General features: G+C 41.6%; 1 pseudogene; it reads left to right on the top strand.

Moving 5' to 3' along the window:
- The first annotated feature begins 23,062 nt into the window (after positions 1 to 23,062).
- On the top strand, positions 23,063 to 24,017 carry LOC141128947 (olfactory receptor 11L1-like; annotated as a pseudogene).
- The last annotated feature ends 1,076 nt before the right edge of the window (positions 24,018 to 25,093 follow it).

Here is a 25,093-nt window from a genome sequence, read left to right as displayed (position 1 = left end):
ACTTTTGTAAAAGCTGTTGTTTATTTGCATAGTTTAAAAAGCGTACAGTGACTGGCCTTGGAGATTTCCTGTTCTCCATAGGTTGACCCAGCCTATGTGCTCTTTCCACCGTGCATTCTGTATTGACCCCCAATGCTTTGTGGATGTCGGAGGAGCATATTCTAGCTAAGTCAGCAGCCTTGACTGATACTGGGACTGCAATAATTCACAGATTATTCCGCCTGGAGCGGTTTTCCAGGTCTTCCAAATTCTCCTGGAAAGCTAGCAGAGCCTCATCATGGGTCTGGATAATAGTAGATGCCTGATGCATGTCTTGTGCTATGAGAGACAGACGATTCTCTGTGTGCTGTATGCATTGCAGCTGTAGCCCCAGCTCCTTCCTTAACTGATCTATGCCCTGTGTAACAGCCGCTTCCACAGATGAGGAGATGGTGGGGGTGAGAAGGGCTGCTACAGCCTCTTCAATGCAGGCATATGAAGGATCCGCCACTGCAGTGTCAGAGGTAGCCGCCGAGGGAGACGAGTCCGGGCAGAGAGGGAGGGGGAGATCCCCTCTGCAGTACCTAACATGGCCGCGGGTCCCGCCATGTTTATGTCAACGGGCAGCTCTGCACTGGTATCCTGGCTGGGCTGCGTGCAGGAGTGGGATCGCTCCACAAAACGGTCCATAGGATGGACCGGTGCTCACTGCGTGAGTGGCGGCAGTGTAGGAGCTCCTGTGTTGGCTTGTAAAGCAGGGTTTTGTGGGCTTAGCGGGAGCTGTAGGAATCCTCCTCTACATCACGCGGCGCAGGAACCGGTTGCTGGCCCAGGGTTTTGTGAGCAGGCAGTCGCAAAATGACTAGAGCAATCTCCACAGTAGAGATAGGTGTGTCCAGTTCCTCACTTCTACAAGAAGACAGGGAAGGGAGGTATACCTGGGTCAAGTGTTCATTGAGTTGGTAATCAGAGTATTGAACCTTGGTGGTATAGAGGTCTGTATAATAAGATTGAAAAGCATCTAATATCTCATGTGAGCCAGTGCAAATTTACCCTGTGGGTAGTCGAATACAGGGAATAGAAATAGGGGTGGCTAGGTAAGCAAGCAGACGACCAGCCTTATTACTGCATTCTAAAGCTTTTTGGGCAGTATAAAGCATTTTCTTTTTACTTGTAGATATTGTAGATAGAAAATCAACTAATCTGACTTATCATATTTTCAAAAAGTAAATACAAATGGAAATATGTAGTGTCATTGTTTGAAAGGTCATTCATTGCTATTTTAATATTTATGTTGATTAGAATAGAAAGATTACATTTAGGATTACACTTAGGAGTTTATAATTAGGCATGCAGTTAAGTCAGTTATTACAACCTGTGCATTGGGACTAGGGATGAGCCGAACACCCCCCGGTTCGGTTCGCACCAGAACCTGCGAACGGACCGAAAGTTCGCACGAACGTTAGAACCCCATTGACGTCTATGGGACTCGAACGTTCGAAATCAAAAGTGCTCATTTTAAAGGCTAATTTGCATGGTATTGTCCTAAAAAGGGTTTGGGGACCCGGGTCCTACCCCAGGGGACATGTATCAATGCAAAAGAAACTTTTAAAAACGGCCGTTTTTTCGGGAGCAGTGATTTTAATGATGCTTAAAGTAAAAAAAAAAAAAGTGAAATATTCCTTTAAATATCGTACCTGAGGGGTGTCTATAGTATGCCTGTAAAGTGACGCGTGTTTCCCGTGTTTAGAACAGTCCCTGCACCAAATGTCATTTTTAAAGGAAAAAATCTCATTTAAAACTGCTTGCGGGTTTAATGTAATGTCGGGTCCTGGCAATATGGATGAAAATCAGTGAGACAAACGGCATGGGTACCCCCCAGTCCATTACCAGGCCCTTTGGGTCTTGTATGGATATTAAGGGGAACCCCGCACCCAAATTTAAATAAGGAAAGGTGTGGGGCCACCAGGCCCTATATACTCTGAACAGCAGTATACAGGCTGTAGGTTTGTTGTTAAGTAGAATCTCTTTGTAATTTTGAACGGGTACATTTTTAACGTGTTTAGCTCCAGCCAAAAAATCTTTTTTAAGCTTTTTGGAAAACATAGGGAAGGGTTATCACCCCTGTGACATTTGTTTTGCTGTCTTTCCTCCTCTTCAGAAGATTTCACCTCACTTTTTGTCCCAATGGATTGGAAAGCATCAGTGGAAAGGAGAAATGTTTTTCCCATATTAACTCTTACAGGAGAGAATTTCCCTTCCTAGGGGTAGATTTCACTTCCTGTTGTCTCCTTCCGTTTGCAAGTAGGAGTCGTTTGTAAGTTAGTTGTTTGAAAGTAGGGTCCTGCCCTATATACTCAGCAGAAATTTGGGCCTTAGGTGTTGCTGTGGCCACAACACTGTAAGCCCTCACAGGGCTCTGCTGTGAAATATTAGATCAAGAATTGTAATTACATGCCCCTGTTGAACAGGTGCTGAAAAATTAGGCCTTAGGCACTGGTGCTGGTGCCACAACACTACAACCCCTCACAGACACTCTAGTTGGAATGCAGGAACGAGCCCTGCTGCAAAGTATTACATCAAAAATCGTAATTACACGCCCCTGTTAAACAGGGGCTGAAAAATTGTGCCTTAGGCACTGGTGGTGGCACCCAGAACCAAAAATGTTCTTACAAGCTATCAGCGTGATGATTGAGGAGGAAGAGGATAATTACTCAGGGATAGTCACTCAGCATCAGCATAGGCAGTCTTTGAAGGGATCTGAGATTTCAAAAAAAATTATTCGGTTACATCAGCATCAGGTGCTTGGTAGCTGGTGGTGATTCAAGACTCATTCATTTTTATGAAGGTCAGTCGATCGACCGAGTCAGTGGACAGACGCACCCTGTGATCGGTTACCACGCCTCCAGCAGCACTGAATGTGCGTTCCGAAAGAACGCTGGATGCAGGACAGGCCAGTAGCTCAATTGCATACTGTGCAAGCTCTGGCCAGTGATCCATCCTCAAGACCCAGTAACCCAGAGGATTTTCGGTGGGAAAGGTGTCCAAGTCTGATCTTGCCCCTAGGTATTCCTGCACCATGTAAAACAGACGCTGGCGATGGTTGCTGGAACCGATCATACCTTGGGGCTGCGGACCAATAAATTGTCTGAACGCATCGGTCAGACGGCCACCTTCTCCACCGCTCCTTCTTTGACTGACCGAAGCCTCAGCAACACGTTGTCCAGAAACAGGAGTTTGTAACCTCCCAGTCTCTGGGAACGCATTGCACAGACCTTTCTGCAAGGCCTCCCGAAGATGTTTCATCCTCTGCTCCCTCTGCGATGGCAAGATAAGGTCCGCAACCTTACCCTTGTAACGTGGATCAAGGAGGGTTGCCAGCCAGTATTGGTCCTTCTCCTTGATACCACGAATACGAGGATCCTTACACAGGCTTTGCAGGATCAGGGAGGCCATGCAGCGTAGGTTTGCTGAGGCATTCGGTCCGGAGTCCTCTGGGTCACTAAGGACGACATGGTCCGCAGCCACCTCCTCCCAGCCACGTACAAGTCCATGTGTTTCTTGGGACTGATCCCTTAAAGACTGCTGCTGATGCTGAGTGCCAGGCTCCACCTCCATACTGACACAATCTTCCTCCTCCTCCTCCTCCTCTTCCTCCTCGTCCTCTTCCTGTGTGATCGGCGGGCACGCAGGAACACTGTCTGGATAAAGGGGGCCTTGAGAGCTAAGGAAGTCCTCCTCTTCCTGCCTCTGTTCTGCCTCAAGTGCCCTGTCCATTATTCCACGCAGCGTGTGCTCCAACAGGTGGACAAGGGGGACAGTGTCACTGATGCATGCACTGTCACTGCTCACCATCCTCGTGGCCTCCTCAAATGGTGACAGGACAGTGCATGCATCCCTGATCATGGCCCACTGGTGTGGGGAAAAAAAACAAGCTCCCCTGACCCTGTCCTGGTGCCATAGTCGCACAGGTACTCATTGATGGCCCTCTGCTGCGTGTGCAGCCGCTGCAGCATGGCCAACGTTGAGTTCCACCTGGTGGGCATGTCACAGATTAGGCGGTTCTTGGGCAGGTTAAACTCCTTTTGGAGGTCCGTCAGCCGAGCACTGGCATTATATGACCGGCGGAAATGCACACAGACTTTCCTGGCCTGCCTCAGGACATCCTGTAAGCCCGGGTACCTGCCCAAGAACCGCTGCACCACCAAGTTAAGGACGTGAGCCAAACAGGGCACATGGGTCATTTGTCCCTGTCGGAGGGCAGAGAGGAGGTTGGTGCCATTGTCTCAAACCACCATTCCTGCCTTAAGTTGGCGTGGCGTCAACCACCTCTGAACCTGCCCCTGCAGAGCTGACAGAACCTCTGCCACAGTGTGGCTCCTGTCCCCCAAGCACACCAGCTCAAGCACCGCATGCCATCTTTTGGCCTGCGTACTTGCGTAGCCCCTTGAATGACTACGGAGCACCGCTGGTTCCGAGGAAGAGGCCATGGAGGAAGAAGAAGAGGAGGGGGTGGAGGAGAGAGGTGTGTCACAATCATTAGCATTTTGGAGGCGTGGTGGTGGAACAACCTCCAACACTACTGCACCTTGTCCTGCATCCTTCCCAGCTGCCAGCAGAGTCACCCAATGCGCCGTGAAACTTAGGTAATGTCCCTGTCCATGCCTGCTGGACCATGAGTCAGCGGTAATATGCACCTTACCGCTGACCGCCCTGTCCAGCGAGGCATGGACATTGCCTTCCACATGCTGGTAGAGAGCCGGAATTGCCTTCCGTGAGAAAAAGTGGCGTTTGGGTACCTGCCACTGAGGAACCGCACATTCCACAAACTCACGGAAGGGGGCAGAGTCTACCAACTGAAAAGGCAGCAGCTGAAGTGCTAGCAATTTTGCCAAGCTAGCATTCAACCGTTGGGCATGTGGATGGCTGGGAGCAAACTTCTTCCGGCGGTGCAGCAGCTGGGGCAGGGAAATTTGCCTGGTACAATCTGACGTCGGTGTACCAAAATCAGATTGCCCACAAGTACGTGGCTGTGACACACCTAATTCTACACCTTCATTCCTCTCAGTGCAGGTCTCAGAGAGGACTGAAGGTCTAGTGGGGTTGGAAATCTCAGCTGATGAGGAGCAAGCAGAGGTCCTCTTTGTTCTTTGGTGTGGGTCTTTTAGATACGCTTGCCAACGAACTGCATGGCAGGTCAACATATGTCTGGTCAAGCATGTGGTACCCAAGCAGGAGATGTTTTGGCCACGCGAGATACGCTTGAGACATATGTTGCAAATAGCAGCGGTGCGATCTGATGCACTCGTCTCAAAAAAGGCCCACACCAAAGAACTTTTTGAATAACGCGCAGAGACTGCAGCGCCCTGCACATGTGGAGCTTTGGGGTGTGATGCAGTCAATGTGCTGCCCTTAGGCTGGCCCCTGGAGGGCATCCTGCCTCGTTGGTGATGTGCCGCCTCCTCCTCCTCCTCCTCCTCCTCCTCTCTCCTATCAGGCACCCACGTTGAGTCAGTGACCTCATCATCCCCTCCCTCCTCATCACTGGAGCAAACCTGGCAGTATGCTGCAGCAGGGGGAGCATGACTGCCAGATTGCTGTCCTTCTTGGGCACCCCCTCTGTCCGTGCTCGTGTTACTGCCTTCATCGAGCTCAGTATCATCATCAGAGCCTTCCAAACGCTGGGCATCCTCCTGGAGCATGTACCCAACACTGTGGTCAAACAGTTCGAGGGACTCCTCAGGAGGACATGGTGGGGCTAGGGAAGGAGTCACTGATGACATTGAGCCAAGGGAAGAGGCCGCTGCTTTGCCAGACAAAGTACCCTGGGCATGGGTGAGAGAGGATGAGGAGGATGAGGACGGCTTGGTCATCCACTCGACCAAGTCTTCCGCATGTTGCGGCTCAACATGGCCAGCTGCCGAAAAAAAGGCCAAGCGTGTCCCATGGCCACGTGCTGATGAGGATGCACCGTCTCCACGACCAGCACTAGACACAGAGCCTGCTTGCCCTCTCTTATTGGCTTGTGACTGTCTGCCTCTCCTTCTTGGCCTTCCAGACATACTAATGGCCGAAAAAAAGGCCAAGCGTGTCCCATGGCCACGTGCTGATGAGGATGCACCGTCTCCACGACCAGCACTAGACACAGAGCCTGCTTGCCCTCTCTTATTGGCTTGTGACTGTCTGCCTCTCCTTCTTGGCCTTCCAGACATACTAATGGCCTGTAGCTGCACTAAGCTGGGATATATATATATATATATATATATATATATATATATATATATATATATGTACTGATACTGCAGCTAGCAAAATCAACTGCCTGCCTGTAGTATGAGAACACCACCAACCTTCTACAGGTAGCTTTAGCTGAACACTGTGAGGTGGACGCACCCCACTAACTTGTAGGTTTAGCTGAACACTGTGAGCAGGGCGCACCCCACTAACTTGTAGGTTTAGCAGAACACTGTGAGCAGGACGCACTGCACTAACTGTAAATAGTCTAGCTGCCTGACTGTGGTACTAATAGGATCAAAAGAACACCAGCAATTTTCTTTAAAATACTGTAACAAGACAAGCCTGCCTGTCAGTAAGAAGATAACAGGAACGGATCTAGCTGAACACTGTGAGCAGGACGCACCCCACTAGCTTGTAGGTTTAGCTGAACACTGTGAGGTGGACGCACCCCACTAACTTGTAGGTTTAGCTGAACACTGTGAGCAGGACGCACCCCACTAACTTGTAGGTTTAGCAGAACACTGTGAGCAGGACGCACTGCACTAACTGTAAATAGTCTAGCTGCCTGACTGTGGTACTAATAGGATCAAAAGAACACCAGCAATTTTCTTCAGGTAGCTGTATTTACTGTAACAAGACAAGCCTGCCTGTCAGTAAGAAGATAACAGGAACGGATCTAGCTGAACACTGTGAGCAGGACGCACCCCACTAGCTTGTAGGTTTAGCTGAACACTGTGAGGTGGACGCACCCCACTAACTTGTAGGTTTAGCTGAACACTGTGAGCAGGACGCACCCCACTAACTTGTAGGTTTAGCAGAACACTGTGAGCAGGACGCACTGCACTAACTGTAAATAGTCTAGCTGCCTGACTGTGGTACTAATAGGATCAAAAGAACACCAGCAATTTTCTTCAGGTAGCTGTATTTACTGTAACAAGACAAGCCTGCCTGTCAGTAAGAAGATAACAGGAACGGATCTAGCTGAACACTGTGAGCAGGACGCACCCCACTAGCTTGTAGGTTTAGCTGAACACTGTGAGGTGGACGCACCCCACTAACTTGTAGGTTTAGCTGAACACTGTGAGCAGGACGCACCCCACTAACTTGTAGGTTTAGCAGAACACTGTGAGCAGGACGCACTGCACTAACTGTAAATAGTCTAGCTGCCTGACTGTGGTACTAATAGGATCAAAAGAACACCAGCAATTTTCTTCAGGTAGCTGTATTTACTGTAACAAGACAAGCCTGCCTGTCAGTAAGAAGATAACAGAAACGGATCTAGCTGAACATTGTGAGCAGGACGCACCCCACTAGCTTGTAGGTTTAGCTGAACACTGTGAGGTGGACGCACCCCACTAACTTGTAGGTTTAGCTGAACACTGTGAGCAGGACGCACCCCACTAACTTGTAGGTTTAGCAGAACACTGTGAGCAGGACGCACTGCACTAACTGTAAATAGTCTAGCTGCCTGACTGTGGTACTAATAGGATCAAAAGAACACCAGCAATTTTCTTCAGGTAGCTGTATTTACTGTAACAAGACAAGCCTGCCTGTCAGTAAGAAGATAACAGAAACGGATCTAAGTGAACACTGTGAGCAGGACGCACCCCACTAGCTTGTAGGTTTAGCTGAACACTGTGAGGTGGACGCACCCCACTAACTTGTAGGTTTAGCTGAACACTGTGAGCAGGACGCACCCCACTAACTTGTAGGTTTAGCAGAACACTGTGAGCAGGACGCACTGCACTAACTGTAAATAGTCTAGCTGCCTGACTGTGGTACTAATAGGATCAAAAGAACACCAGCAATTTTCTTCAGGTAGCTGTATTTACTGTAACAAGACAAGCCTGCCTGTTAGTAAGAAGATAACAGAAACGGATCTAGCTGAACACTGTGAGCAGGACGCACCCCACTAGCTTGTAGGTTTAGCTGAACACTGTGAGGTGGACGCACCCCACTAACTTGTAGGTTTAGCTGAACACTGTGAGCAGGACGCACCCCACTTACTTGTAGGTTTAGCAGAACACTGTGGGCAGGACGCACTGCACTAACTGTAAATAGTCTAGCTGCCTGACTGTGGTACTAATAGGATCAAAAGAACACCAGTAATTTTCTTTAAAATACTGTAACAAGACAAGCCTGCCTGTCAGTAAGAAGATAACAGGAACGGATCTAGCTGAACACTGTGAGCAGGACGCACTGCACTGAATGTAAATAGTCTAGCTGCCTGACTGTGGTACTAATAGGATCAAAAGAACACCAGTAATTTTCTTCAAAATACTGTAACAAGACAAGCCTGCCTGTCAGTAGGAATATAACAGGAACGGATCTAGCTGAACACTGTGAGCAGGACGCACTGCACTAAATGTAAATAGTCTAGAAGATAACAGGAACGGATCTAGCTAAACTGAATACAGTGTATATATATATATATATATGCAACACCTGGGATGCATATATATACACAATACACTTTAAGTGCAGCTAACTGACTGACTGTCCTGCCTAATCTAGTTAACTCAAATGAAATGACACTGTCTCTCTCTCTCTCTAAGCACACCGGAACACACTGCACAGGGCCGCCGTGCAGGCGGCCTTATATAGTGTGGGGCGTGTACTAAATCCCCTGAGCCATAATTGGCCAAAGCCTCCTTGGCTTTGGCCAATTATGGCTCTCTGTTAAGGCGGCGCTGTGATTGGCCAAGCATGCGGGTCATAGTGCATGCTTGGCCAATCATCAGCAAGCAATGCACTGCAATGCCGCAGTGAATTATGGGCCGTGACGCGCCACACGAATTTGGCGCGAACGGCCCATATTGTTCGGAATTCGCCGAACAGACAATGTTCGAGTCGAACATGGGTTTGACTCGAACACGAAGCTCATCCCTAATTGGGACTATAAGCATGATTTCATTGTCTAATTTTCCGGTGTACAAATTGTCAGATCTATATCATCTTGGGGCTGTTGCTGGAGTCCCACAACAATTACATCACTTAAATTTGGGGTTTAAAAACTGTTATATTATAAAATGCTGAATGCAATTGCTACATAAGAGTTATAAAATTATGAGCAGAACAATTTCAGGAGGTAAATTGACAAAGCAACTTAAACAAGTATTTTTGCTACGCTTCGTTTAGGGCATTTAGAAATAACCGCGTAGTTCTCATGCAAATAACAAATCTGTTAAATCCAGTAGAATGCCCATTTTTTTTATTCACCTGAGTTTTTGTCTGATGATCTGTCTAATCTACTGAAAGTTACTCAATTCATTGAGGTCATTGTGATTCATGAGTACAATTAGTAAATTCACCTTATTTGTGAATATGTTTGTTTATCACTACTAACAGACACATTTCACTAAGATGAAAATAACTCAAAGGTGTTTTCGATAAGATAAGGGTATATTCACTTGGAATACAAATTGAGATTAAAAAATACAGTGAATGCAGCTTCATCAAATTTCCCAAGATAAGTGAACATTCACTTTTTCAATTGAAAATCATTTACTACCTTAGTGTGTCAACCCCAATTACTTCAGTGACTAGCTGTTTTAAGTTAATTTTGGTAGTGTTGTAGTATTAGCTACAGAATTTACCAGTGTTTCTATTGGAATTATTTTTAGTTTTTTAGTTTTGTTCAAAAAGAACAGTTTTTACTTTTTCTATCCTCCTCTTAAAAGGCACATTTCTCACACATAGTTACATGGTTAGGTTGAAAAAAGGCACAAAGTTCAACCAACACACATTTTCTATTTCTGCCTAAAGTATCTTATAACTTAATCACACAAATCTCATATAATCTTTAACACATTAATGTTATTTTAAAAGTCTTTTTATATTTGCAGCTTGCATTAAAAGGTCCTTTTAAGGTCCTTTTTCAGGCACTTCCTGTTATAAGGTTAGAATGCTATGTTTGTGTTTCCCAACTGTACTTCTGTTTTGTCTCCTTGCCATGCAGACTTCTTATGGAGGATACAAGAGGTTGTTTTAGCACATATTACGCAGGCATGGTCCATTGTTGTTACCATCAGGAAACTCACCCAGAGAAATGCTATGCAGCTATCCCAGGAGTGCATTAATGTAAACTGAAAGTGTTTGCAAAGACACTGCAGGAGATAAGAAGCACAGATATAACAAATGATGCAAAAAAAGGTGAAAATTGGGAAAATATTAGACTTTTTTGTGATAAACAGGGCTTTAGCAAACTGCATTTTATCCAGTCAGCTTTTACATATACTGTGAATTTAGAGAACACTTTTGTTCACTTTCTTTTTGTGTCTGTTCTGCATACCCAACAAGAAGAAGATTGGCTAATGGCTTCTCACTTGATATATAGCACACCTGGCTTACGCTGAGCATTTTATTACAGTGGCTGGCTGTATTAATTACTGGAAATAGAAGGTGGTACATTGTTTCTATATATGAAATTTAAAACAACTGTGTTGTGAAATTAATGTAAAAAATGTAACTGGGTATAATGAGTAGCACAAGGTTGAAGACTTTGTTCAGGGCATAAATGGGGAAATTCTGTTGGCCACTGCCTGAGCCAATTTGTATATCTGTCACAGAAAGGTACATGACTTTGTCAGTGCTGACTGTTGATTGACAGTGCACGGCAGTGGAATCTGTCCACTGCCATGTGCTGTCAATCAATATTTAGGCGGACCTTTTGGGGAACTAGTCTTTCAGTTCCCCATCATATTTAGCCCACCCAGTTACACAAGTAATTTCCCAAATATGGGCAACACCATATTTTAGTAACAACATCACCACTTTCCCCAGCCCCTTTGATTAGATTTAGCTTTCAGCTGGTGAATCTCGAAGCCAACAGCTGAATGAGGCCAGGGATAGAACCCTGTGCAGGAAGTTGCCACATTCATTACAGCTTCTCAGTACAGACATGCCCCACTCTGAGCTTTAGCGTACCTCCAAACACCAGTTCAGAAGTGGTCTTAAATACCACCAGTTTCTTAATCTACAAATTGGTGATGAATCTTTAAGAGTATGCCGCTGCCATAGCAACAGGTTCTTAAAGTGGCAGCAGTAGAAGTAACCATGTAAAATTGTTGCTTGTGCCAGTAATGTTACTGAAACTGGTACAAATGCTTGCCTGATTTAGGCTCAGGTAGTTCTAAAATAAACTACTGCCAGAAAAGTGCCTTTAAGTCTTTATTGACATTAAGGGACAGACATTACTTACCTTCACTGTGCTGTGTGCTTTGTTCTGCTGTGTCCTCGTTTAGCAGAAAATGTTCTGTTTTAGGAGCTGATAATACAAAATTATCCATGAATAGAGGATGTGTAGATGATTGAAAGGTTCCCCACCTCCATTCACAGTTCATGTTTCATTCATAGAAACTGTAATACTGGCTTATATTATTAGAGGAGCTGAGATCCTGAGTTCTATTAAAGTGGTTGTAAACCCTTACAACACACTTTTTGCTACAGGTAACCTTATAATAAGGCTTACCTGTAGCTACCCTGGATATCTCCTAAACCTGAATGATTTAGGAGATATCCCCTGTATTTGCATGTGCCGACGTCATCGGTACATGCGCACTGAAGCAAACTTAAGCAATGGCACGTACGCATGCATGTGTGGGAGTGACCACATCAGGGCTCTGGCCAATCACAGCGCCAGAGCCCACGATATCCGGAAGAAACTCTGGGAGTGATGTCGCTGCCTGGAGCGGTGAATGAGGACCGCTGCGGGGGCTTCGATCTAAGGTAAGTAATACATAATGAGTTAGTATGCTATGCATACTAGCTCATTATGCCTTTGTCTTGCAGGTTTTTTGCGAGGGGGGGTTTACGACCACTTTAACCTTCTCTGTACTGAAAGATTATGGCAGTGGGGGTGGGGGGCATCGGAAGACGAAGATTTCTGCTAAACAAGGACAAAGCAACACAACGACACATCTTACTGAAGGCCATTCATATCCCTTGTGTGTATTCTTTCTTTTTAAACTAAACTTAGGCTTTAATTTCCTGACACATGATTAAGTATGCAAAGTGAACACAGCTTCACTTTATGGACTAACATTCATTTTGCAAAGTGAGCATACACTTTGAACAGTAGACATTCCATCTGTTAGGTGAACATGCTCTATACTATTCCTTTAGTTTATCAACCCCACTACTTTCATGCAAGCAGGGATCAGGTTCAGGTTCACTGATACCATGGGTTTTAGATACATCCTGGGGCTTCAAGATTTGCAGACCTCACAAATGAATATGTAGATTCACCAGGTAGAATTTAAAAAAAATCATAATTCACTGCATAGTCCTTGACTTTTGGTCAGCAGTCTTATAATTGCCAATATGGAGGCTTTTGGATAAGCCACACCACTTACTTTACATGGGGGGGGGGGGGGGCATGGGGCAGCCATACTGTTAGTGCATTAGCAGCTGTAGGGAAAAGATAGGGGTAAGTGGAAAGCATAGACCATTCCAAAGACCATTTTTCCTTCAACCAGGATATTAGTTTTTGTTTTTTTTAATGTTGAACCTCTAAATGTTTTGTACCTGTGTAGCCAATATGTGGCACCAGCAGTACAAATTTGCTGACAGCACTTTTAGTGCATTGCTAGAGGTGAACATACTTGTACCAATATGATCACGCAATTATATTGATTTGTTGATATTCTGGCAATATGTTCCAAGTATCAAGGAGTGGGTTATGCAATCCTTTGATCAAAATTTGGCCATAAAATTGAAACAGCTATTGCTGAAACTTACTATTTTTATTATTAGAGACAGAGCTGAATAATTTTTGGATTTTTAAATATCGTTTAAAGAAAGAAACAGAAAAACAGGAGAAATATTTACAGAAAAAGATATTACAAAGACAATCAATAGCAACATTAAAATAAATGGGAATGAAGATGAAGTCATTATCTGATCTGTGGTTCTGACAGAGTTCAATTCGATAGGATAAGTCCAATTCTGACAGTCACTGGCCTTCAGAGTGACTCTTAGCATGCATGCGTCATTTTTATGAAGAATCAAGAGCTCTCAAGTTGCAGATGCAACCAGCTTTTCAGATCCATTAAGAGGGATTTGCAGAAATAACACAACCAATAAAAGGATATAAAAGATGGGAGGTAAGAAGTGCATGTTACAGTCTGATAACCAATATATTTTTGCATATCATGAAATCACTGTTTGATATAGACTAACTATGATTAGTGATGAGTGAATCTGATTGGAAATGATATGAGGGCAATTTGGACGAACAAATCTAAAACAAAGCAAATTATAAACTTTATTGTGAACCCCATTTGAAGTAATTGTGAGGAGAATTTTTAAAATCAGTTCTCTCAATATTCAAGATTAATGGGTAAGGGATGGTAAAACAAAGTACATAGGGAAAACCCAATCAAAATGAGTGGAATTTAAGTGGCACATCCCTAAATATTGACTAGCAACAAAATTACACTATGGTATTGTCGTGGGACTTTTAAGGAAGAGCATTCATTCACTGTTAAAAAAATTTTATTGGTTCATATTTGTTTAAAAAGACATTATATACTCTTATTGCACAACACAGTTTGTTTGTATATCATGATAAAATACAAAGCTATAAAAAAAAAACCTCAACAATGACAATGTAGCTTGTTTACATATAATAGTCTTTATGGCTCAATGTCTTTCTTGGACATTGTCCTCTTCATCAGGAACCACTGATACAGACTTTATATATTATGCAATCTAAATGAGATAACAATTATTAGCAATCACATTTTAAACAATTAATTGGTGGTTATACCACAACCCATTGCATTAACATTCTCTCCCTTACATATTCAAAGGTATATAGGGGGGAAGGGTAAGAGGGGAGCAGAAGAGGCCAGACCATCCAACAGGGCCACGGAGGACCCTCTCACACAGGCGCCCCAGGTCCCAAACCCTCCCTCCTCCCTCTCCTCTCTCCTCTCTCCTCTCTCCAAAGGCTTGGGCTAGACATGTACGGTTCGTTTTGTTCCGAATTAATATTCGGACAAATTACAATATAAACACATTTTACTGAATGCTCTGAATACCGTAACAAAATTTGTCAGAATTTCGGAAATTCGGACTGAAATTCGAATCAAATTTTACATTGAACTCCAGTCGAATTCTAACTACACATATTGCTGAAATCAAAGACTGTCTGTGTGTGTTATTAGAGTACCACTTTGAACTAATGCTGTTTTTATTAAGCCAATGGTGATTTAACCACTTTAGCCCCAGAAGATTTTAGCCCCTTCCTGACAAGAGCACTTTTTGCGATTCGGCACTGTGTCACTTTAACTGACAATTGCGCGGTCGTGTGACGTTGTACCCAAACAAAATTGACGTCCTTTTTTTTCCACAAAAAGAGCTTTCTTTTGGTGGTATTTGATCATCTCTGCGGTTTTTATTTTTTGCACTATAAACAAAAACGACAATTTTGAAAAAAAACACAATATTTTGTATTTTTTGCTATAATAAATATCCCCATTTTTTTTTTAAGAAAAGCAAATTTTTTTCTCAATTTAGACCGATATGTATTCTTCTACATATTTTTGGTAAAAAAAACGCAATAAGCGTATATTGATTGGTTTTCGCAAAAGTTACAGCGTCTACAAAATAGGGGATATTTTTATAGCATTTTTATTATTATTTTTTTTTACTAGTAATGGCGGTGAGCTGCAATTTTTATCATGACTGTGACATTATGGCGGACACATCGGACAATTCTGAAACATTTTTGGGACCATTGGCATTAATACAGCGATCAGTGCTATAAAAATGCATTGATTACTGTAAAAATGTCACTGGCAGTGAAGGGGTTAACACTAGGGGGTGATCAAGGGGTTAATTGTTTTCCCTAATGTGTGTTCTAACTGAAGGGGGGAGGGGAATGACTAGGGGAGATGACAGATGGCTGTTCATACTCTGTATGAACAGATGATCTGTCACTTCTCCCCTCAGAGAACCAGGATCTCTGTGTTTACACACAGAGATCCCGGTTCTCGCTGTGTTACGAGCGCTCGCAGGCACTCGCAATGGCTCCGGGGGCGAGCAGCAGGCCCCTAGTGGCCGCCTTAGGAACCGATGTAACATAATGCTGATTCGCCTCCCCGTTCCATTCTGCCGCAGTACAACTGCAGCGGCTGGTTGGCAAGTGGTTAAAGAGTCATTATAATCATTTGATAAAGATTTGTCTTTTGTTTATTCACTTTGCTGCATTCAAATCGAAAACAATATAACATAACATTTTAGTTTCGACCGATTCGAAAATGTATCTATTTGAACATTTTGAATAGAAAAAAATCGGTTAATTTGAAGAAAATTTTAAAATTTCCGAATACAAATTGAACGAATCAACTGAATTGAACTAAACAAAATAACTAGATTAATGAATCAAAATGAAACTAAACAATTTTTTTCCTTATGCACATGTCTAGCTTGGGCATAATATTATAGACAAGAATTGACAAAGCTTTAGCAGGTAGTTCAAAGTCCTATGTTAATCATAATATAAAACTTAATTTACCTAATTTTTATGGCAAAGAATTTATGCTTCTGCTTCTATCATAGTGAAATGGTATTAATTTGGTCCAAAATAATGACATGCTATCAAGTCTCTATAAGGAGCAGATACAACTTAAAAAATATTTTTCTCGCAGATGGTTTTAAATAGTTTGGAAGGGAAAATGGAAAGGGGGGACTTTATATTGTGATTACCTTGTAGGAGTTGTGTCACAGCATACCAAATGGTATAGCTGCAATCCGTAACTATCCAATGTTGCGATATAAAATATAACAAGGAGCTTTAGAGACCAAATATGTAGTCCCATATAAGGGGTCTGCAACAATAATATGTAACATTATCAGGTCTTTTATATACTGTATAATTTGTTCCCAGCCTAGAGAGGAAAAGGGAGAAACTGAGGGCCGGGCGCCATCCTACATATGAAGGGACACCCCCAAATTGTCTGCACCTGTGAGCCCCGGGTGGTCGGAAAAGTCAGCTGATGTTCCGGCTTTTAACAAAGCTTGCCATGGATGCCTCCGGGCAAACTACAATTATGCCTGGCACCCACATCACAGGGGACATGGCCTTCGGGGCCTGATGCATCCGCACATGCACTTGCGCATGCCTAGACAGCATCCCACATACCGGGATAAGGCCAGTGCCCACAACAGCGGCCCCTGAGTGCCAGAGGTGGGCTTATCATTGGACGGGCCCACAAAACACCACCTTCAGGGTGGTGTCCTGTTCCCAGCAAGGGGAGGAGACCGTGTCATCCCATCCCCCCTGTAAGGGTCCAGCTCCAGCACCACTTTGAAGTCATTGGGAGAAGAATCTTTAAAATCAATTCTCTTAATATTCAAGATTATTGGGCAAGGGCTAGTAAAACAAAGTACATAGGGAGCTGGGCACTGCCAGGTGGGAAATGTATCAATGCAAACAACTTTTTAAAATATCATTGCATGGGGATGCCTTAAGCCCGCCTGTGAAGTGGCATACCTGTAGGATGTCCTACAGCAAAAGTGTTGTTTACAAAGGTGAATTTTCCATTAAATTACATGCACCTGCCAGCTTAGTTTTTGTTGTAGAAACTGGCATTTGTACTACCAAAATCAAACAAAGGGCATGGGGAGCTAGGCAGTGCTCTGGGGAACATGTACCAATGCAAGAAATAGTTAAAAAAAATACTGTTCAGCTTGGAGTATCTCTTTTAATAAAACAAAATGGCAACATAAAAAAAATGTACAGTTCCTTTAGGTAAAATGCTTGAGGAATACCTACATTTCTTAGTTACCTTGTTCTGTTTGTAAACAAAGCTACTGAAACTCCCCTCCACATACATACCAGACCCTTATCCTACATGTGGGTTTGCTATAGATTGTAAGGTAAAAAATAAATAAAGTGCGCTAATTATATGAAAATACACACATAGATGTGAATACATGTGGGTGGTAGTAAAAACCCCAATCTACTGAGAGCAAGTAAATGACTCCATGAGTGGTAAAAATATATAAGTGATAAAAACTCAAAGAAGAAACAAAAAATGTGTACATGTGAAGTACAATGACATTAATAGCGTGAAAATCTGAAAATCAAACAAACTCAGTCCATGGGTTCAAACATAAAAAGTTCATCAGTGAAAAAAGCTTCCATCCACTATACAGCTCAGCAGCAACTAATCCCCCTATGAGTGGATTGACAAAGGAGAGAGATGTGCAGGATGGTGCAAATCCACTGACGGTGACTCCAATAAGTGAGAAAGTGATAAAGGTGGACTCTTACCCTCCGTATTGGACCCCCTCCTTGGCAGGGTCTATCAGGCATGCAGATTTTTGCCCTCTGCAGGGACCGTGTAATGAGAAGATTCTCATTACATGGTCCCTGCAGAGGGCAAAAATCTGCATGCCTGATAGACCCTGCCAAGGAGGGGGTCCAATACGGAGGGTAAGAGTCCACCTTTATCACTTTCTCACTTATTGGAGTCACCGTCAGTGGATTTGCACCATCCTTCACATCTCTCTCCTTTGTCAATCCACTCATAGGGGGATTAGTTGCTGCTGAGCTGTATAGTGGATGGAAGCTTTTTTTCACTGATGAACTTTTTATGTTTGAACCCATGGACTGAGTTTGTTTGATTTTCAGATTTTCACGCTATTAATATCATTGTACTTCACATGTACACATTTTTTGTTTCTTCTTTGAGTTTTTATCACTTATATATTTTTACCACTCATGGAGTCATTTACTTGCGCTCAGTAGATTGGGGTTTTTACTACCACCCACATGTATTCACATCTATGTGTGTATTTTCATATAATTAGCGCACTTTATTTATTTTTTATTTTTCATGGTATACACAGATATTGGTGTATTTTGTGTGCAGCTTTTACCTTTGACCTTTTTTGCTCTGCAGCGCAGTTTTTCTTTTTATTATAGATTGTAAGGGGCAACCTCCCTGGTGGTATGATTATGTCAGATTTTTGATGCTCAAAGCAGTACAATTGTTTTGCATAGAAATTTGGCATTCTATAGTGTAGGCCTGTAATTCTTGGGAATAACACACTTAAATCTGTCCAAACAAGAGTTCAATAGACATCCCGGGTATGATAAAGTTTGAAACACGAAATCATAAATTATAATATAATAAATAACTATAAATAATTATAACAAAATATTGCTGTCATTACTTTCAGTGTTTGATGACAAATTTCCCCACAAATCACTATCCCTCAATTCTGCAAGTGATTCTAATTTATTATTGCTGTTTTCTAGCTGGTCTAAAACCGCTTTTGACGTAAAGGGACACTTTCTGGTTGCTATGAGCAATCTCCAGTTTCCAGGCAGAAAGAACAGTATTCATAACATAAAACTGCATGCAGGGCACTGGACAAACCACTAGGGACAAAAGGGATGTGGAATAATTTGATACAGTAATGTAATCTGTAAGATTACTGTGTACTGTATGTATTGTGTGTTTTTAACTTTTTGAATTTGACGGCATGCTCCGTCCCCATGCGTCGCAACGCTTGCAGGGAACAGAGCTCGGCACTGTGATAGATCAAGCAGAGACACGGCTCGCACACACAGCGGGGAGACATTGCAGGATCCTGGGGACAAGGTAAATAACTTTGCCTGGATCCTGCGATGCGATCCCGAGTCTACCTAACACTCAGGATTACCGCTAAGGAAGTTAATGTGTAATCAAGGATTTTATTTACCGCTAACTCATTCACATGGGGAGCTGGTATATGGGGACTCCTTATTTTAAAGGGGGCCCCCAGATCTGATAAGTTCCCACCGCAGACCTCTATAACCACCAGGCCAGGGTTGTGGGGAAGAGAGCTTTGTCCTCATCAACATGGGAACAAGGTGTTTTGTTGGAGAATGCTTGGTATAGGCTAAGCAGGGTACCCTCCCCATGTTGAGGACATATGGTCTGGCATGGTTCAGGATGAGGGAGCATGCTTGCTGCCCTGCCTTTTCCTGTCCATTCAGGTTTTATGGTCAGATAAAGGGCTAATACACTTTTATATTTATGAACTTGACAGCCAGCTTGGTGCTATCCCCCCTTTGTTTTTTCAATGTATTTCAACCTGTTTGCCATTTTTTTGCAATCCACTGGATGTGGAACCTTTCTTCTGAAATTATATTAAAATTGGAAACTTTAGTTTTGTTTAGTTTCCATTTGTAAAATTCATAATTTTGGTTATATTCGTTATGTTACATTAATTCATTTTTGGATATGTTGTTATTTCTGTAGAGTATAGATATTTGTATAACTAATCGATTCTTTTTATTGTTTAATTGTTGCGTTTTCGGAAAATGTGTTATTTATGTACACTACCGTTCAAAAGTTTGGGGTCACATTGAAATGTCCTTATTTTTGAAGGAAAAGCACTGTACTTTTAAATGAAGCTAACTTTAAACTAGTCCTAACTTTAAACAAATATACTCTATACATTGCTAATGTGGTAAATGACTATTCTAACTGCAAATGTCTAGTTTTTGGTGCAATATCTACATAGGTGTATAGAGGCCCGTTTCCAGCAACTATCACTCCAGTGTTCTAATGGTACAATGTGTTTGCTCATTGGCTCAGAAGGCTAATTGATGATTAGCAAACCCTTGTGCAATCATGTTCACACATCTAAAAACAGTCTAGCTCCTTCCAGAAGCTACAAAACTGACCTTCCTGTGAGCAGATTGAGTTTCTGGAGCATCACATTTGTGGGGTCAATTAAACGCTCAAAATGGCCAGAAAAAGAGAACTTTCATCTGAAACTCGACAGTCTATTCTTGTTCTTAGAAATGAAGGCTATTCCATGCGAGAAATTGCAAAGAAATTGAAGATTTCCTACAACGGTGTGTACTACTCCCTTCAGAGGACAGCACAAACAGGCTCTAACCAGAGTAGAAAAAGAAGTGGGAGGCCGCGTTGCACAACTAAGCAAGAAGATAAGCACATTAGAGTCTCTAGTTTGAGAAACAGACGCCTCACAGGTCCCCAACTGGCATCTTCATTAAATAGTACCCGCAAAACACCAGTGTCAACATCTACAGTGAAGAGGCGGCTGCGGGATTTTGGGCTTCAGGGCAGAGTGGCAAAGAAAAAGCCATATCTGAGACTGGCCAATAAAAGAAAAAGATTAAGATGGGCAAAAGAACACAGACATTGGACAGAGGAAGACTGGAAAAAAGTGTTGTGGACGGATGCCAAAGGTGTGCAATGCTGTAATTGCTGCAAAAGGAGGATTCTTTGATGAAAGCAAAGTTTGATGTAAAAACAATGTTATTTCAAATACAAATCATTATTTCTAACCTTGTCAATGTCTTGACTCTATTTTCTATTCATTTCACAACGTATGGTGGTGAATAAGTGTGACTTTTCATGGAAAACACAAAATTGTTTGGGTGACCCCAAACTTTTGAACGGTAGTGTATGTATATTAATTCGTGACAAAGATTCGTATTTCAGAAAGTCAATTGTTTATTGAATCCATTAACACACACAATGACAATATCTCTTCTCCTATGCTCAAATACAATAATACACCCTTCTCAATCATTTCTCAGGAATGCACTTTGCCAGTAATCCAACCTCCAGCACAAAATGAATCAGCTGATTGGACTGTAAAATTTACTACGAGTTGACCTTTTGTTTCATTATAAAGTAAATGTGTGGCGCTAAATGTGTTAAAAACAATATACAAGTGCCTACAAAAATAAAAACAGCCTGAAGTAACACTCCAAGGTTCAGAAATAAATATATAATGAAATATAAACCAATCGACAAACAATGCGACAGGACTAAGACCTCAAATCGCACCAATCTACTAAAAGGTGCAACATGAGACCTCATGTATAGATGTAAAGGTACACCAATGTTGGTGAAAATACTTATGAAATTAAATCAAAGTAAATGTGTAGCCATTAATATAGTGAATCACTCACCCATACATAAAGGATGTGAACAAAAATTAGTGTAAAGTTGTATGAACAACAAAAAGCTTACATACTAAAATGCAAGAATGTGTGAACATATATCAAATGTGGAAAAAATATACTGGGCAATAAACATTAAGTGCATAAACAAAAAAAGTTTGTGTTGCTAACACCAAGGAAAGTTCATAGAGATAGGTAATAGTATTTACAGGTCTCTCATATGTTTCTCAAACTGCTCTGAGTGGTAAGATGATATTCAAATGATTTTCTTCCCAATGGTAATCCCAAACAGTAAGTAAGATGGGGTACTCTTACCAGCAATTGTGGACTCACAAGCCATGAGCGGTGAGTCAAAAGCGCTTAAACTGCCATATAATGGATGACAGTGTGGATCTGGTCTAAATCGATGGGGTGTTCCTGCTGGAATGGAGACCTGGGCATCCGTCCGGATTTCTTATTTGTTGTCTTACTCCAAGGTCTATGCAAGCATCTCGATCAGGAGGGCAATATTAAAAATATGGAATAAAAAAGAGAGAGCCTCCACATGGTGTAAATCCAAAAAATGAGTATAACGTTTATTGAAAAAAGGATCATCCAACAATAGAGTCGATTCTAAAATATTAAAACAGCATGGTAAAAAGTGGCTAGGATCAGCAAAGAGTCTCTTTGCTGATCCTAGCCACTTTTTACCACGCTGTTTAATTTTACTCTGCCATAAAGCACCGACTGGTGAAGGGCGGCAGTGATGTTTGACTTTCTACAACTTTCTCCCATCTCCCGACTGCATCTCTGGACCTCAGCCACAGTGATCTTTGGGTTCTTCTTTACCTCTCTCACCAAGGCTCTTCTCCCTCGATAGCTCAGTTTGGCTGGACGGCCAGCTCTAGGAAGGGTTCTGGTCGTCCCAAACGTCTTCCATTTAAGGATTATGGAGGCCACTGTGCTCTTAGGAACCTTAAGTGCAGCAGAATTTTTTTTGTAACCTTGGCCAGATCTGTGCCTTGCCACAATTCTGTCTCTGAGCTCTTCAGGCAGTTCCTTTGACCTTATGATTCTCATTTGCTCTGACATGCACTGTGATCTGTAAGGTCTTATATAGACAGGTGTGTGGCTTTCCTAATCAAGTCCAATCAGTATAATCAAACACAGCTGGACTCAAATGAAGGTGTAGAACCACCTCAAGGATGATCAGAAGAAATGGACAGCACCTGAGTTAAATATATGAGTGTCACAGCAAAGGGTCTGAATACTTAGGACCATGTGATATTTCAGTTTTTCTTTTTTAATAAATCTGCAAAAATGTCAACAATTCTGTCAATTTTTCTGTCAATATGGGGTGCTATGTGTACATTAATGAGGAAAAAATGAACTTAAATGATTTTAGCAAATGGCTGCAATATAACAAAGAGTGAAAAATTTAAGGGGGTCTGAATACTTTCCGTCCCCACTGTATATATATATTGTACATTCACATCAATACATGCCCTCGAGGAGCTTACAATCTATATCCCCTAATTCACAATCATACATACACGTACTAGGACCAATTTAGACAGGGGCCAACTAGCCTACAAACATGTCTTTGGAGTGTGAGAGGAAACTGGAGCACCCAGAGGAAACCCACACAGACACGTGTTTTCATTAAATGTAGATATTATCTTTATAAAAGTCTGGTAAACTACATGTATCATTTTGGACTAAGGAAAACTGGAGCAATTTGTGGGCTGTTATAACCTTCACTTTAATGTATTCACAAATGAGTTGAGTATATATTAATAATAATTCTAATTGTATATTATAGATTGTCTGAACTATGTTTCTTAAAATGGAGAAGAGTTTTCTTATAATCGTCTTCCATTCTTTATTTTTTTTTAGATCATGCCTAATTTGGTAATCCTATAGAAAATGTATTTTTAAAACATAACTGCATCTGTAACTGATTTTAACTGAACTGCTTGGATTTAAGAATCTCCACACATTTCAGATTCTTATTTTTATTCTATTTTTTGTCATTTACATCTTCACATTATCTGGTAATCTTTTGATTATTTTGCTGGTAGCAAGCAATGCTCACCTACAAACTCCAATGTATTTTTTACTTAGCAATCTATCCTTATCCGAAGTTGTTTTTACAACAAATATTGTTCCCAACATGCTACAAAACTTATTATCACAAGATGGATCCATATCTTTCTCTAGATGCCTAACTCAATATTATGTTTTTAGTTCTACAGCCACAGCTGAATGTTTACTTCTTGCAATCATGTCTTATGACCGATATCTAGCAATATGCAGCCCATTGCATTATGCTTCACTTATTAATTTCCAAGTCTGCCAATATGCAGCATGGGCATGGCTAGCTGGTTTTACTATATCAGCGATAACTCTTATCCTGTTATGTGAATCAGATTTTTGTGGCCCCAATATGATAGACATTTTTTTTCTGTGATCTCACGCCTCTCATAGAGCTGTCATGTTCAGACACAATCATAATAGAAGTTGAATCATTTTTATTTGCAACAGTAGTGGCATTACTCCCATTTGTTTTATTATTGTAACATACATTTTTATACTGTATAATATTATCAAGATCCCATCACCAACAGGTAGAAAGAAGGCTTTTTCCACATGTAGTTCTCATCCTGCTGTTGTGTCAACCTATTATGGAACACTCATCGCCATGTATGTAGCACCATTAAGACAGCAAATATTTAATTTTAGCAAGGCACTATCATTACTTTATACTGTAGTAACCCCACTTCTAAATCCCTTTGTATACAGCCTTTGGAATCAGGAAATCCACAATGCATTAACTATGCTTTTAAAAAAAATAAAACATTTTGCAAAAACTTTAGTTTAATAACATAACAACTTTTTGATCTTGATACTTAATGACACTGCAGTCATTTTAAAATATAAATATGGGTCTTGGACTATCCGACTGGAAATGCAACTGCACACTTTTATGTCAATAAGAGTTATTAAATTGCAGTAACATTTGTTTTTATAGCAAGATCTTGGAGCATTTAATATTTGCCATAAATAAATAAACAGTGGGCCTTATTTTCAAAAGGAAACGAGAGTACACCTGCGCATCGATTACTATGCTCCCACAAATCGCACGGATGTGCATGCACACAGAATTTTTTGATAAGTGAGATGTGCTATTGTATTATGCTCCAGCATCTGAGCATATAGCATATAGCTAAATAAAAATGAAATTGTGATTTTTGTAAAGGTTTTGGGTCTACCCAACCTCTAACATTTTTATGTGCATATCATCTAGGAATAAAATGTCATCAGGGGTACATGGACAACAGTATAATACACTTTAAAGAACTCTAATTTGTAAAAAGCCTCAGTGAAAAGTTTAAAGGGGTATTACACTGTGCATGCAATAATCCTAGAAAAAATGTTCAAACATTAGCTAGCATACAAGTTTTTACAATTTTGTGTATGAATTGTATGAATATAGAATCCAATGATAAAAAAAACATTTATACTATGCTTTTTTCTTATGACAGCAGAACGTGCAATGTTGTTTGACATGCTATTTGATGTATGCACAGTCTGTTGCTTAGTTGTTTCTTCTTTGTATTTTGATTAATTTAAAGGTTGCACTGTGCAAACTAAGATTAACCACTTCAATACATTTTCACCCCCTTCCTGCCCAGGACAATTTTCAGCTTTCAGTGCTGTAACATTTTGAATGACAATTGCGTGGTCTTGCAACACTGTACCCAAATTACATTTTTAGAATTTTTTCCCCCACAAATAGAGCTTACTTTTGGTGGTATTTGATCATCTCTGAGGTTTTTATTTTTTGCTCTATAAACAAAAATAAAACACAATGGGGGTTATTTACGAACGGCAAATCCACTTTGCACTACAAAGTGGATTTGCCTTTAGTAAATCAACCCCAATATTTTTTACTTT

This window comes from Aquarana catesbeiana, linkage group LG01 (genome assembly GCF_042186555.1).
Source record: "Aquarana catesbeiana isolate 2022-GZ linkage group LG01, ASM4218655v1, whole genome shotgun sequence".
Taxonomy (NCBI): domain Eukaryota; kingdom Metazoa; phylum Chordata; class Amphibia; order Anura; family Ranidae; genus Aquarana; species Aquarana catesbeiana.
The sequence above is the reverse complement of the archived record's forward strand: the minus strand, read 5'-3'. Positions and strand labels throughout refer to the sequence as shown.